The following is a 14,650-nucleotide window of genomic DNA, read 5'->3' as shown; positions in this document are numbered from 1 at the left end:
TCGATGTTGTTAGCAGAATTTCAAAAGAATTGTTTATGAGTGCTGACGTATCTGATGAAATAATTTAGGTCGTATGATAATTTTTTTTTTAATGCAGTAGTTTTTCAGTAAGGACATTTGATATGCTAAAAGTGTTTGATTCAAAATTTTACCTTGAGAATCGATGTTGTTAGCAGAATTTCAAAAGGATCGTTTATGAGTGCTGGCCTATCTGATGAAGTAATTTAGGTCGTATGATAAATTTAATTATTTTTTTTAATGACATAGTTTTTCTGTAACTTTTATTCTGTGTGTTTTTTTTTATTATTTACTTAGTGATAATTAAAAAAACGAGGATTTCAGTTAAATAAGTAATTATTGTACCTTTTAAAACAGCTTTAAGAGGTTAGAGACAATCTGTTGTTTTATTCTGTGTGATTTTTTCTTTACATCTTGATCATTCAAAAAGCGAGGATTTCTGTTGAATAAATAATTCTTCTACCTTTTAAAATAGTTTTACCGGGTTTGAGAGACTCTGTTGTTTTATTCCGTGTGATTTTTTCTTTACTTGGTGGTCATTCAAAAAGCGAGGATTTCTGTTAAATAAATAATTCTTGTACCTTTTAAAATAGCTTTACGGGGTTTGAGAGAGTCTGTTGTATTATTCCGTGTGATTTTTTCTTTACTTGGTGGTCTTTCAAAAAGCGAGGATTTCTGTTAAATAAATAATTCTTGTACCTTTTAAAATAGCTTTACGGGGTTTGAGAGACTCTGTTGTTTTATTCTGTGCGATTTTTTCTTTACTTGGTGATCTTTCAAAAATCGAGGGTTTCTGTTAAATAAATAATTCTTGTACCTTTTAAAATAGCTTTACGGGGTTTGAGAGACTCTGTTGTCTTATTCTGTGTGATTTTTTCTTTACTTGTTGATCATTCAAAAAGCGAGGATTTCTGGTAAATAAATAATTCTTTTACCTTTTAAAATAGCTTTACGGGGTTTGAGAGACTCTGTTGTCCCCAGCGATCAGAAATTAAATTATAAAAAAGTCTCTTCACCTCTTGAATACACAATACCGAAATTTCATTCAACTTTCATGCAAGAAAATTATGGAAAGTACAATTTTCTACTTCAAATGTGAAACTTAAGTCCGGTTTTGGATACTCATAATGATGAGGACTGATGGCTCTAATTCAATATTTTTTTTCGTAAAAACATACTATTTTTTTCTTTTTTAATTTCGAAATTATTCAACTTTATTTTTTTATTTTTTTTGTACGTATCTTAAAATAACAAAATATGCTTACGGCTCTAACAATCGTACTCTATGTTTTCTCAGAGACACGATGCGGCTTTCCCATTGGTAATCTTTGGCCGGTTATCGACACTACCTAGTTTATTGCATGTATTAAATCAGTATTTTTTACGCAGTGGAACGATAAACACATAAGTCATATCTTTAAAAAAAAAAGTGAAGATGGAGCATTTTAATAAAGTGTGTTCACATGAGAATGTTATTGTAGCATTGAATGCCAACAACGAGAAGTATTTAAACTATGAAACAAGTACAAGTGGTAGCACTATTGGAAATGTATGTATGTATTGTCATGACAGTAAGGAATTAAATTTCTTTGGAATACCGAAAAGATACCGTTGTACAAATGGTGGATATGCGAGATTGAGATCTCCGGAGATGATTGCACTCAAAGAGAATGCCAACATAAAGATAATCGTTGATGATAGAGGACAGCTCCTTGCTACTGTTGCAGGTAACACATTACCTACTGATACATCCAATCGTCATCTTTTAGGTATTATATCAAATATCTACATTTACGTTAGGTTTATTTAGGTTCCCTTAGCGTGGCCCACGCTAAGGGAACCTAAATAAACCTAACGTAAATGTAGGTATTTGAAAAAAGGGTGGTATTGTAAGTTGGCTGCAGGTGCCCGAATGAATGAAAAATTAGTTGTGCTGCCATCTATACCTTAATTGAAATAGATGGTAGCTATTGCTTTAGTAAAAAATAAATGAACCTAGGTTTTTGCATGTCTCTCTTACTAGGCCCCTGGGGCGAATTCAAAAAAGAGTTTTTTACTTTTTACTTACAATTTTTTTTTCATATGATAAAAAAAAAATTATTCACTCTGACACTTAGATATTGTCAACTTTATCTTTTGTATCCGAGAAAAGGATGTTGATATAGAATTTAATCACTCTGATACTTAGATTTTGTCAATTTTATCCGACATAGTCCGACAAAGGGTGTTGATAATGCATTTATTCACTCTGGTACTTGGATTATGCATTTGAAGGATGTTGATAATGCATTTTTTCACTCTGATACTTAGATTTTGTCAATTTTATCCCATGTATCCGAGAAAGAGCTGTTGATACAGAAATTAATCACTCTGATACTTAGATTTTGTCAATTTTATCCGACATATCCGACAAAGGATGTTGATCATGAATTTATTCACTCTGATACTTAGATTTTGTCAATTTTATCCCATGTAGCCGAGAAAAGGATGCTGATATAGAATTTAATCAATCTAATACTTAGATTTTGTCAATTTTATTCCCATGTATCTGAGAAAAGGATGTTAATATAGAAGTTAACAAATCCGATACTTATGTTCTTTTAATTTTATCCGAGATTTTTTCCTATGTATCACCGAAAGGGATGCTGATATAGAATTTACACACTCTGATACTTAGTTTTTGTCAATTTTATCAGAAATATCCTATAATGGATATTGTTAAAGCATTTATACATTCTGAAATTTATATTTTGTCAATTTTATTTGATTAATCTAACAAAGGATGTTGATAAAAAAAAAATTATTCACTCTGACACTTAGATTCTGTCAATTTTATCCGATGTATCTGACAAAAGATGTTGCTAAATAAAATTTATTCACTCTAACACTTAGATTTTGTTAATTTTTTCCTATGTATCCGAGAAATGGATGTTGATATAGAATTTAATCACTCTTATACTTAGATTTAGTGAAATTGTTGTATTGTCTGTCTAGGAAGCGACTTCATCGATAATGAATTTTAATAAAGAATTTGTTCATTTTTTTTTCATAATTTCCTGAATTAAATTTCTGTATTGTGTATCCAAGAGGTGAATTCAAGAAAGAGTTTGTTACTTACTTACTCACTTACAATTTTCTCATAATGACACAATGACATATCCAACAACGGATGTTGATGAAGAATTTATTCATTCTGATACCTAGATTTTGTCAATGTTATCCCATGTGTCTGACAATAGATGCATGCAAATTCCTTTTCTTACATCTCTGATGTTTTAATAGACATTCTAAACGTTTGATATGCTAGCTTACTCTAAAAAGAATGAACACATAGCAATGTAATGCATAATATATTTTTAATGAAATAATGCTATGTAGAATGTTAATACAAAAATATATTATGATACATTATTAATATCAATGATCAACTTTGGATATTTTTAATATGTTCCATAAATTAGTTCACCATGTTCTCTCTTGCTATTGCATTTATTGTCTTCCATTAGCTTGTAATCAGTAGAATAATCATAATTCCATTTTGAGTCATACACAACTTTCACTGGCATGTCACCGACAGGTTCAATATGATTTTCGTCTTTGGTATTATTAGGTTTATTGACTGTTTGATCAATGGCAGTAACGTTTGCTGGTGCTTTGTTTTTCATCGATTCATCTTTATATTCCATAGTGATATTTTCTGTCAATGCCCTTTTTATTTTTCTGGCAATTTCACTGTCTATTATCACATTATTTTTACACAGGTAACAGTTTCGGCATGTAGACAAGATATGGTTTACGATATTAGTAGAAGAGTAGGCCTTTCTTTTATTGAGCTTCAGTTGAATGCTAATACCTAAAAGATGACGATTGGATGTATCAGTAGGTAATGTGTTACCTGCAACAGTAGCAAGGAGTTGTCCTCTGTCATCAACGATTATCTTTATGTTGGCATTCTCTTTGAGTGCAATCATCTCCGGAGATCTCAATCTCGCATATCCACCATTTGTACAACGGTATCTTTTCGGTATTCCAAAGAAATTTAATTCCTTACTGTCATGACAATACATGTATACATTTCCAATAGTGCTACCACTTGTACTTGTTTCATAGTTTAAATACTTCTCCTTGTTGGCATTCAATGCTACAATAACATTGTCATGTGAACACACTTTATTAAAATGCTCCATCTTCACTTTTTTTTAAGATATGACTTATGTGTTTATCGTTCCACTGCGTAAAAAATACTGATTTAATACATGCAATAAACTAGGTAGTGTCGATAACTGGCCAAAGAGTACCAATGGGAAAGCCGCATCGTGTCTCTGAGAAATCATAGAGTACGATTGTTAGAGTCGTAAGCATATTTTGTTATTTTAAGATACGTACAAAAAAAATAGTATGTTTTTACAAAAAAAAATATTGAATTAGAGCCATCAGTCATCATTATAAGTATCCAAAACCGGACTTAAGTTTCGCATTTGAAGTAGAGAGTTGTACTTTCCATAATTTTCTTACATGAAAGTTGAATGAAATCTCGGGATTGTGTATTCAAGAGGTGAAGAAACTTTTTTATAATTTAATTTCTGATCGCTAGGGACAACAGAGTCTCTCAAACCCTGTAAAGCTATTTTAAAAGGTACAAGAATTATTTATTTACCAGAAATCCTCGCTTTTTGAATGATCAACTAGTAAAGAAAAAATCACACAGAATAAAACAACAGAGTCTCTCAAACCCCGTAAAGCTATTTTAAAAGGTACAAGAATTATTTATTTAACAGAAACCCTCGCTTTTTGAAAGATCACCAAGTAAAGAAAAAATCGCAAAGAATAAAACAACAGAGTCTCTCAAACCCCGTAAAGCTATTTGAAAATGTACCAGAATTATTAATTTAACAGAAATCTAAGCTTTTTTAATGAACAACAAGTAAAGAAAAAATAACACGGAATAATACAACAGAGTCTCTCAATCCCCGTAAAGCTATTTTAAAAGGTACAAGAATTATTTATTTAACAGAAATCCTCGCTTTTTGAATGACCACCAAGTAAAGAAAAAATCACACTGAATAAAACAACAGAGTCTCTCAAACCCTGTAAAACTATTTTAAAAGGTAGAAGAATTATTTATTTAACAGAAATCCTCGCTTTTTGAATGATCACCACGTAAAGAAAAAATCACACAGAATAAAACAACAGAGTCTCTCGAACATCGTAAAGATATTTTAAAAGGTACAAGAATTATTTATTTAACTGAAATCCTCGGTTTTTGAATGATCACTAAGTAAAGAAGAAAAAAAAAACACGCAGAATAAAAGTTACTGAAAAACTATTGCATTAAAAAAAATTAAATTTATCATACGACCTAAATTATTTCATCAGATAGGCCAGCACTCATAAACGATCCTTTTGAAATTCTGCTAACAACATCAATTCTCAAGGTAAAAGTTTGAATCAAACACTTTTAGCATATCGAATGTCCTTACTTAAAAACTACAGCATTAAAAAAAAAAAAATTATCAGACGACCTAAATTATTTCATCAGAGACGTCAGCACTCATAAACAATCCATTTGAAATTCTGCTAACAACATCGATTCTCAAGGTAAAAGTTTGAATCAATCACTTTTAGGATATCGAGTGTCCTTACTGAAAAACTTCGTTCTTTTCACTGGCTTGAAATTGCATACAAACGAGCCAATCAGGTGTTATAATCCTTTCGTTTGCTCAAAATTCGATAAAGCAACGACTGTTTGGTTAGTTTTATTTTGTATGATATTTCTAAAGCCAATTAAGATGAAGAAATGTCTTCAAAGTCAAGGCTATAAGAAAAACAATTCTGGATATTTTTGTCAGTTTGTAGTTTACGCACTAATATCAATATCAGTAATGATTGTATTTGAGCTTTCTCCAAGTTGATCAAATTGGTCTCTAAAGGGTTCATGATAAAAAAAATAGCGCACGCCATGCTGAAGTTGCTTTCAAAAACCTATCTGGTCGAAAACATGTTTTTTATCGTTAATGATTTCCAAAGATGTAAGAAAATTATGGAAAATACAATTCTCTGGTTCAAATCTGAAACTTTAGTGTATTTTCAGATCGAAAAATAAAACCATTTCTATAAAATCTGAACTAATAAGGGTTTTTGGTCGTAAACTCTAGTTTCTTGTAAGAAAATTATGGAAAATACAATGCAACCGAGTCTCTTAAACCCCGTAAAGCTCTTTTAAAAGATACAAGAGCTACTTATTTAACAAAACATTTCGTTTATTAATGAGCGCCAAGTAAAGAAAAACCACACAAGGAATCAGGCAACAGAGTCTCTCAAACCCTGTAAAGCTCTTTTAAAAGATACAAGAACTACTTATTTAACACAAAAATTTCGTTTTTAATGTGCACCAAGTAAAGAAAAACCAAGCAAATAGCATGGGAATTCCTATACACGCAAGCAAATAACATGGGAATTCCTATACATGCAAGCAAATAACATGGGAATTCCTATACACGCAAGCAAATAACATGGTAATTCCTATACATGCAAGCAAATAACAAGGGAATTCCTATACACGCAAGCAAATAGCATGGGAATTCCTATACGCGTAAGCAAATAACATGGGAATTCCTATACATGCAAGCAAATAACATGGGAATTCCTATACACGCAAGCAAATAACTTGGGAATTCCTATACATGCAAGCAAATAACATGGGAATTCCTATACAAGCAATCAAATAACAATTGAATTCCTATAAACGCAATCAAATATCGTGGTAATTAATATAAATGAAATCAAATAACTTGGGAAGTCCTATACACGCATGAAAAAAACATTTGAGTTCCTATCCACGCAAGCAAATACCGAAGGAATTCCTATACAAGCAAGCAAATAACTAGGGAATTCCTATACATGAAAGAAAATAACATGCGAATTCCTATGCATGCAAGCTAAGAACAAATACATTTCTATACATAGAATCAAATAACGTAGGAATTCCTGTACATGCAAGCACATAACAAGGGAATTCGTAAACAGGCACGCAAAGAACATGGTAATTCCTAACCAAGATCGGCCCTTGCATGGGACAATCGATTAACGCAAGCAATTAACATGGGAATTCCTATACAGGCAAGCAAATAACCTGGGAATTCCTATACATGCAAGCAAATAACATGGGAATTCCTATACACGCAAGCAAATAACATGGGAATTCCTATACACGCAAGCAAATAACAAGGGAATTCCTATACACACAAGCAAATAACCTGGCTTTTTACCGGATACTGAGACGTCAACTGACCCCGAGTGAGAAGGAGGAGTGGGCGCATGATCAGAAGAAGAAGAGAGAAGGAGGACTGGGTGCATGATCAGAAGAACATGGAGAATTAATAGTCTTTTTGTTCACCGTTATAGATGAATAAACTGATTTAGCCGATGGAATGAAGTGCTATTCCTAGAAGTTAAGTTAGAATAAAAGAATGAGGTATAATGTTTACCAGGATACTGAATAAGTACCATTTTTCACCCTACCCACAAAACTCAAGTCCTCCTAGCATTTTTTAAACTAAATTCTTACCTCCATTCTCCCCTCCCCAGATGTGTATTATACAGACCACATCGGAGAGGTAAAGCTAGGTCAAGTCGCAATGTCATTCATTTGGCTTTTGTGTGTGCCCCATTGTTTTTGTGTGGGTTCCATTGTAACTGAATCCCCGTTTAACTGAACCCTAAGCAAGTGAACCCCCATGCATCTGAACCCTCGTGCAAGTGAGACCTCTTTAACTGAACCCTCATGCAAACAATTCTGAGTGTAGCCTAATATTCTTTAATTAGCAGCATCGTACATTTTGTTTAAATACTTATTTTTTCATTTTCCAGATTCAAGATTTTTATTTAACCCAAATGAATAGATAAGCTGAAGTATTTAAAACGAGCCAACATAGTGCTAAGATCGGAATGAATGGTACCTGTTATCATAAATATCCCAAAGTGACTCCCCACTCCCCCTCTCCTACCATACCCTGCCCCTCAGAAATGGGGGGGGGGACAAACGGACCGTAAGATCCTATTTTAAATTGATAACACTTTTCAAACGTTACTTGTGTATTATAAAGGCCACATCGGAGAGGTAAAGCTAGGTCAAATCACAATGCCATTCTATATTATTTATATCCTCATTAAGCATATTCAGAGCGGAATTACACAAATGCAAGACCATTTTTGAAAATTGAGTTAGTTTTATGCGAACGATAAAAGTTTTGGCAAATCGAGATAGCTCTACGCAAATGAAATACCATTGATACCACTAATAATACATGCGATACTGAACGAGTTACCAGATAGGTATAACCTACAGCTTATTAACACGTTTGACCAGTTTTTATTGGAATTTGTATTTTTTTGCCAGAAGAAAGATCATGGATACATGTTTATTTTTTATTTTTTTTAAACTGGTATTTTTCAATGGAGCCCATAACACTTTCCAGAAACCCGTGAATGTAGGACTGAAAGTCCGTTCGTAGTAATAGGTGACCGACCCTGACAAACCAATGTACCGGTTAAACTACACGCATATCCATGCCTCAGGCTTGTGTAATTCCATGTGTTTAAAAAACCGACTAATCAAGTCATCATATGGACTAACCGCCAGCTCTCCCTAACCGACTGACACACGAAAAAATTTGTGTCACATTAGAAAACCCGTCTGCTAAGGCAAGTATCGTTCGTAGTAATAGGTGACTGACCCGTGGTAAGCCAATGTACCGGTTAAACTGCACGCATATCCATGCCTCAGGCTTGTGAAAGTCAAATTTCGCAATCACTGCTCAAATATATAGATGCATTACTACTAATAGCAATGATCGGTATAAAACCTTTCGGTAAAAGCTGAGAACATCAACTACAATAGGCTGGTTCTACTTTACAACGCTTCAGGAAACTCACAGATTAGAATTTACGTCATTGATATACCAAAAATACCTAAATTTCATCTGTGTTCGGGTGAATTAAATTATGTCAGTTTAAACCCAGTTTCCTCTGTATTATTTACACTTTAATACACTTTAAAATAGTCAAAATATCAATTTGGCCTACTTTAACAGTGAAACCTGCCTACAAAGGCAGTTAATTTGAAGTGTGAAAAAACCAATGTGAAATATTCTGAAAATACTTTTAGTGACGTGTTGAAAACATATAGCTAAACTTGTTTGACTATATGTTGAATATCAGTTTTATCTTTTTATAAAGTCTCATATTTGTTTCTTTTAACTTTAATATCTGTTCGTTTTGAGTTTTAGATGAAATTTTTATTTTTGGTATGTTATAAGTTTATGTTTGGTTTCATTTTTCATTACGTCTAATATCTGTTTTTTTTAGGTTTAACATCTGTCCTTTAGCATCTGGTTCTTTTTTTTTAACTGCAATTGGGGTACAAAGGGGTGGACTTACCAGTTCATACATCTAGTAATTTCTGTTCGTTCTGAGTTTGAGTTGAATATCAATTTTATTTTTGGTAAATTATTAGTTTCGTTTTTATAAAGTCTAATATCTGTTTCTTTTAAGTTTTAGTTCATCGTTCATTATAATTTCTGTTAGCGTTTTCGATCTGCTCAAGACAATCTTTACTTTTGTTTTAAAAAAATTGTTTTTCATTATTTAATATCAAGAAAAAGGGCACACCAAACTCAGCGATAGTCTCCAGGAACTACCCAAACGAAACTGATGTGGTTCGCATGAACATATATCCCTAAAAGTTTCATGCTTCTATAATAACAATGTAGTATTTATATTAAAACTGTGATTGAAGAAGAAACGAAAGGTGAAAGTACTATCATTTTTGCTACTTCAAGGCTCACAAATCCTTATTGGAAGGTTCTATAGGTTCAGACGAACTTCGCAAGAAAATAGAAGGATTTGTTTTGAGCACCAACAACTTCATAGTTCTAACCCTACATGGTCTCCTTCCTGACTACACTACAATTTCAGGAATAATACCATATCAACAATTAATCAGATAGGGTTGGACCAGCATGGTTTGAGTCTGAAGTCTGCATTTTTCCTGTTCCAAACCTTCAGACTGACTATACTGAAACTCTAAGCCGAATTAACGTGGCATAATACATTTCTGTCTCTTCAATGTAGAAGTTAAATCTGGTTGTGCAATGGAGGTGCATTGCATGTTGCTGATGAGTAAGACTCAGAGCAGATGTCACACTTTACAGTTTCAGGTTTGCAATTTGAAAATAAGTACCCAAATCTGGGGCTTATTTCACCTCGGAATGTTTTAATTTGATAGGATTTAAATGCCTTAATTTCGCCAAACAGAAATAGTTGGTGAGACAATGAGTTCTTGGGAATAATAAATAGGGAACTTCTAATCGATGAGGATCGAGGATCAGCAGATTCACCTTTATTATTAATTAAATAATAAAAAAAAGTTTTATTTTTAACTAAAAGTAAGGAGCGACGTCAAAACTTAAAACGAACAGAAATTATTCCGTATATGATAGGGGCTGTCCCCTCCTCAACTCCTCGCTCTTTATGCTAAAGTTTTTATCGTTTTAAAAAATAAAGTTGTGAGACAGATTCAAACTTTAGCGTAAAGAGTGAGGCGTTGAGGACGGGACAGCCCTTTTCATATACGGAATAGTTTAAAATTGTTTTTTTTATTTAATTTCTGATCATTTTTTAAATAATGCTGGGAAATCCAGTGCCCCCTTCATAGCAATGTCCCTTCCCCCATGAAAACTTCATCTATGGAAAGATCCTCCCACGTAACACCCGACCCCCCCCCCCCAATACCAGAGAAATACCCCCTTGAAAACTTCTGTATACTTCCCAATAACCAATACTATATGTAAAAATTGTGCAAAGTCCATAACTTGCATACCTTTCCCCGGGGGCTGTGGGGGATTATGTTATCCTCAAAGACATAGTTATTGTATTTTTCGACTATGCTGAAAAAAAATGGCTATCTAAAAATTTTGATCAGGTCACTTTGGGAAAAAAATGAGCGTGAGAGGGGCCAAGTTGCCCTCTAATTTTTGGTCACTTAGAAAGGGCGCTATAACTTTTAATTTCCGTTCGAATAAGTCCTCTCACGATATTCTAGGACTACTGGGTCGATATGAAAGGGCGCTAGAACTTCTACTTAGAAAGAGCGTTAGAACTTTTAATTTCCGTTCAAATGAGTCCTCTCACGATATTCTAGGACTACTGGATCAATATGATCACCCCTGGGGAAAAACAACAACAAATAAACACACATCCGTGATCTTTCTTCTGACAAAAATACAAAATTCCACATTTTTGCAGATAGGAGATTGAAACTTATACAGTAGGGTTCTCTGATATGCTGAATCTGATGGTGTGATTTTCATTAAAGTTCTATGAATTTTAGGGGATGTTTCCCCCTTTTTTAAAATAAGGCAAATTTTCTCAGGCGCGTAATATTTGATGAGTAAGACTAAACTTGATGAAATTTATTTATTTGCAATCAGCATAAAATCTAGTTCTTTTGATTTATCTATTGGTACCAGAATTCCGTTTTTTAGGGTTTTGGTTACTATTGAGCCGGGTCGCTCCTTACTTACAGTTCATTACCACAAACTGTTTGATCAGGCTCTTCTTATGCTCCTAAAAGGGAGTTTCAAGATATACATTGTAAGCTTCAATTTTGTATTATTAAACAAGCGGTTTCCCCATTTCAGATTTAACTGGGGTGCTTCCAATGGAGTTTATTTGTAGGATCCTATTCAGACCTGCTTTTTTTTTTAAACAGAACATCTAGCTAATATTTTCATTATTGCTGGCCATAAAGTTGAATTTTAGGTATTTGCAGATTCATTTTGATGCTAACAATATCTTTTGAGTTCAAAGTCTAATCCTTCACTGTTGGGGTGAAGGAAACAATGGGCTTTACTTTTTGCATTGATTTATCTTGAATATAAGCAGGGTTCTGTAAGATTTCTGGAGGGCTTTTTGTGGGTTTCTTTCTTTTAAGTTTATGTTGAAGTTATGCCTTGAACATTATTACACTGAAGGTATGAAAGACGGGGAGGTTAATTTGGGTTAGGATCGAGTATTTTTTTTTTACAATAATCATGGCGTAATCTACACAGTCATAAGAAAATCGTTGTGAGGAAGGATGAGGTATCAAGTCATTTAATTTCAACAATTGTCCATCCCTTTTAAGGGAGCTATTGAACCTGTCAATAACTTGAAATAAGGTATGAACAAAGTTGCAAAGCTGCCAGTAGCAGAATTCAACAGAGTTTCAAAAGCTGCCGACACTTTAGCAGCACAACTTGTGTTTTGACAGCTTTTCTTTGAGCAAAAAGTATTTTATTTATAAAAATGGTATTTTCGCAAAATCTGCCAACAAATTTGAAAACTGCCACCCCCCTTTTTCCATGATGGCTTGAAATCCTAATATGATACAACTGAAGTTCAGCCAAAGGATAGGTAAATATACTTGAAATTAAGTAATATCAAATTTATATTTTACAACTGACTAGCATTCAAATTTTGCCAAACTAAAAACGATGCTAAACATGGCAAGAGGAATTATCCTAGACCTTCATAGCTAATCTTTTTTTCAGAAAGTGATACTTGTATCTGGTCTACTTTTTATTTTAGAAAGACAGAACACACGGGTTTACTTTTATGTCTACTTTTAATTACAGAAAGTGATACTTTTATCTGATCTACTTTTTATTTCAGAAGGACAGAACACACGGATCTACTTTTATTTTAGAAAGACAGAATACACTGATCTACTTTTTATTTTAGAAAGACAGAACGCACAGATCTACTTGTATTTTAGAAAGATAGAACATGCTGATCCACTTTTTATTTCAGAAAGACAGAACACATTGGTCTACTTTTTATTACAGAAAGTGATACTTTTATCTGGTCTACATTTTATTTCAGAAAGCCAGAACACATGGGTCTACTTTTATTTTAGAGAGACAGAACACACTGATATACTTTTTATTTTAGATTGACAGAACATACTTATCATCAGATATTACAGCAAGATACAAGTGATTAAGAACAATCACCATGCTCTCAAGCTTACTTTAACTAAAGGACATCTTTGCAACATTGGGTCTTCCAAATCATATACAAGACAGAAGAAATATGGCAATTCTTAAATATTTCACAAAGATCTGAGCAATTGGCTATATTCATCCAGTTTTTGAAATAACTTTTGCCTTTAGTCCTTTGGAAAAAGCAGATGCCCAAAGTAGGTCTTGGGTTCTCTTTAATGATCTAGTTTTGACATGGAAAGATGAGGTCATCCAATTTAACCATTTTCAAGAGCCACCCCTCAAATGGAGTTTTGCACCAGTTGATACTTGCTTGGAGCATTATTACTTAAATATATCCACTAGGCTTCCAAATGACACATCCATCCTTACGGCTGAGCTAAAGGCTATATTTGAAGCTCTCAATACCATTAATAAAATGCCCCCTGAATCTAGGAAGGTGATCTTACTCTGAGACTATAAGTCTGCCTTGCAGCTCATGAACCAAGTCTATAGGTCAGTAATAGACTCTGATATAGCAAGTCTCAGGAAATTAATATAGAGTATTCAAGAAAGAAATATAAAGCTTTATTTACATGATGTGCCAAGTCACCAAGGTATTAAACATAACAAGGTTGCCAATTCACTTGCAAATAAAACAACAGACATCCACATAGACCCATCATATAAAATCAAAAAATTATATGTGACGTAAATTGCAGAAGAATTCCCAAGAAGAATCTATCACAGCTAGTACTCATTTTTCTATTGCATGAAAGAAATTTCCTATACTTCTGGATTCAAAGTGATACATTGATCATGAGGAAAGAAGAATCCACCAAAAAAAAGGGAGGACCAAAATTGTAGATTTTGTTCTTTAGTCCCTGAGACTTCACAACACCACATATTTAGCTGCAATAGTATTGCAAGTTGGCAAATAAAACAAGAAATATTTTTTCAAGATTGAAAATAAAGCCTGACACAAGTGAACTGCCTAACATCAAGCTGCCAGGAGATGAGGAAAGAATACTATTCTAGGAGATTATTTGTTTTCTTAAGTGGAATGACATAGCTTAGCATGGTTGACATGACCCTGAAAACAACTTCAGTTTGGTTAAGCGGAAGTATAATTGGAAAGAGGAATGTGAATTATTTGAATAACATAAACCAGCAGAAATTTTTTTGTATGAACCAAAAGGAGTCTTTAGACTTCAAGTGCTGTTTTTCTGAAGAAGAAGAGTAAATATGGTGAGTGACTCCAAAATGAAACAGATTGAGTGTTTGTAATTTATTAGCCTTGCCTAGACATTCAAGCTTCAGTGCCATTCTTGGCATGCAGAATGCAAACAGTGTTTGTTTATTATTAAACAGCATTCCTTGTTAGAAACAATAGGGAAGAATATTGAAATGTCAATAATGAAACTCAAGTCAAAAGACACTTCATTTATTACTAAGATAGGAGCTTTACAATCTTTCAAATGTTTTTCTTGCCATTTCTCTAATTTTCTTACACATAATTCACTTCCTTTAAAGGTCATCCCTGTTCCAAAATAAAGAAGAGGCTATGATGTTTCATCAAAGTAGACAAGTTCCACCCATTTTGAACCTCCCTG

At 33.3% G+C, this 14,650-nt stretch overlaps 1 protein-coding gene across 2 annotated transcripts in view; it reads right to left on the bottom strand.

Annotated features, from left to right (window-relative positions):
- Positions 1-14,650, bottom strand: part of LOC148951010 (uncharacterized) — a 56,393-nt gene that overhangs the window by 33,693 nt on the left and 8,050 nt on the right. The window lies entirely within an intron of this gene.

This window comes from Artemia sp. Qi Xiang Cuo, chromosome 6 (assembly GCF_049724085.1).
Source record: "Artemia sp. Qi Xiang Cuo chromosome 6, ASM4972408v1, whole genome shotgun sequence".
NCBI classification, from domain to species: Eukaryota; Metazoa; Arthropoda; class Branchiopoda; order Anostraca; family Artemiidae; genus Artemia; species Artemia sp. Qi Xiang Cuo.
The sequence above is the reverse complement of the archived record's forward strand: the minus strand, read 5'-3'. Positions and strand labels throughout refer to the sequence as shown.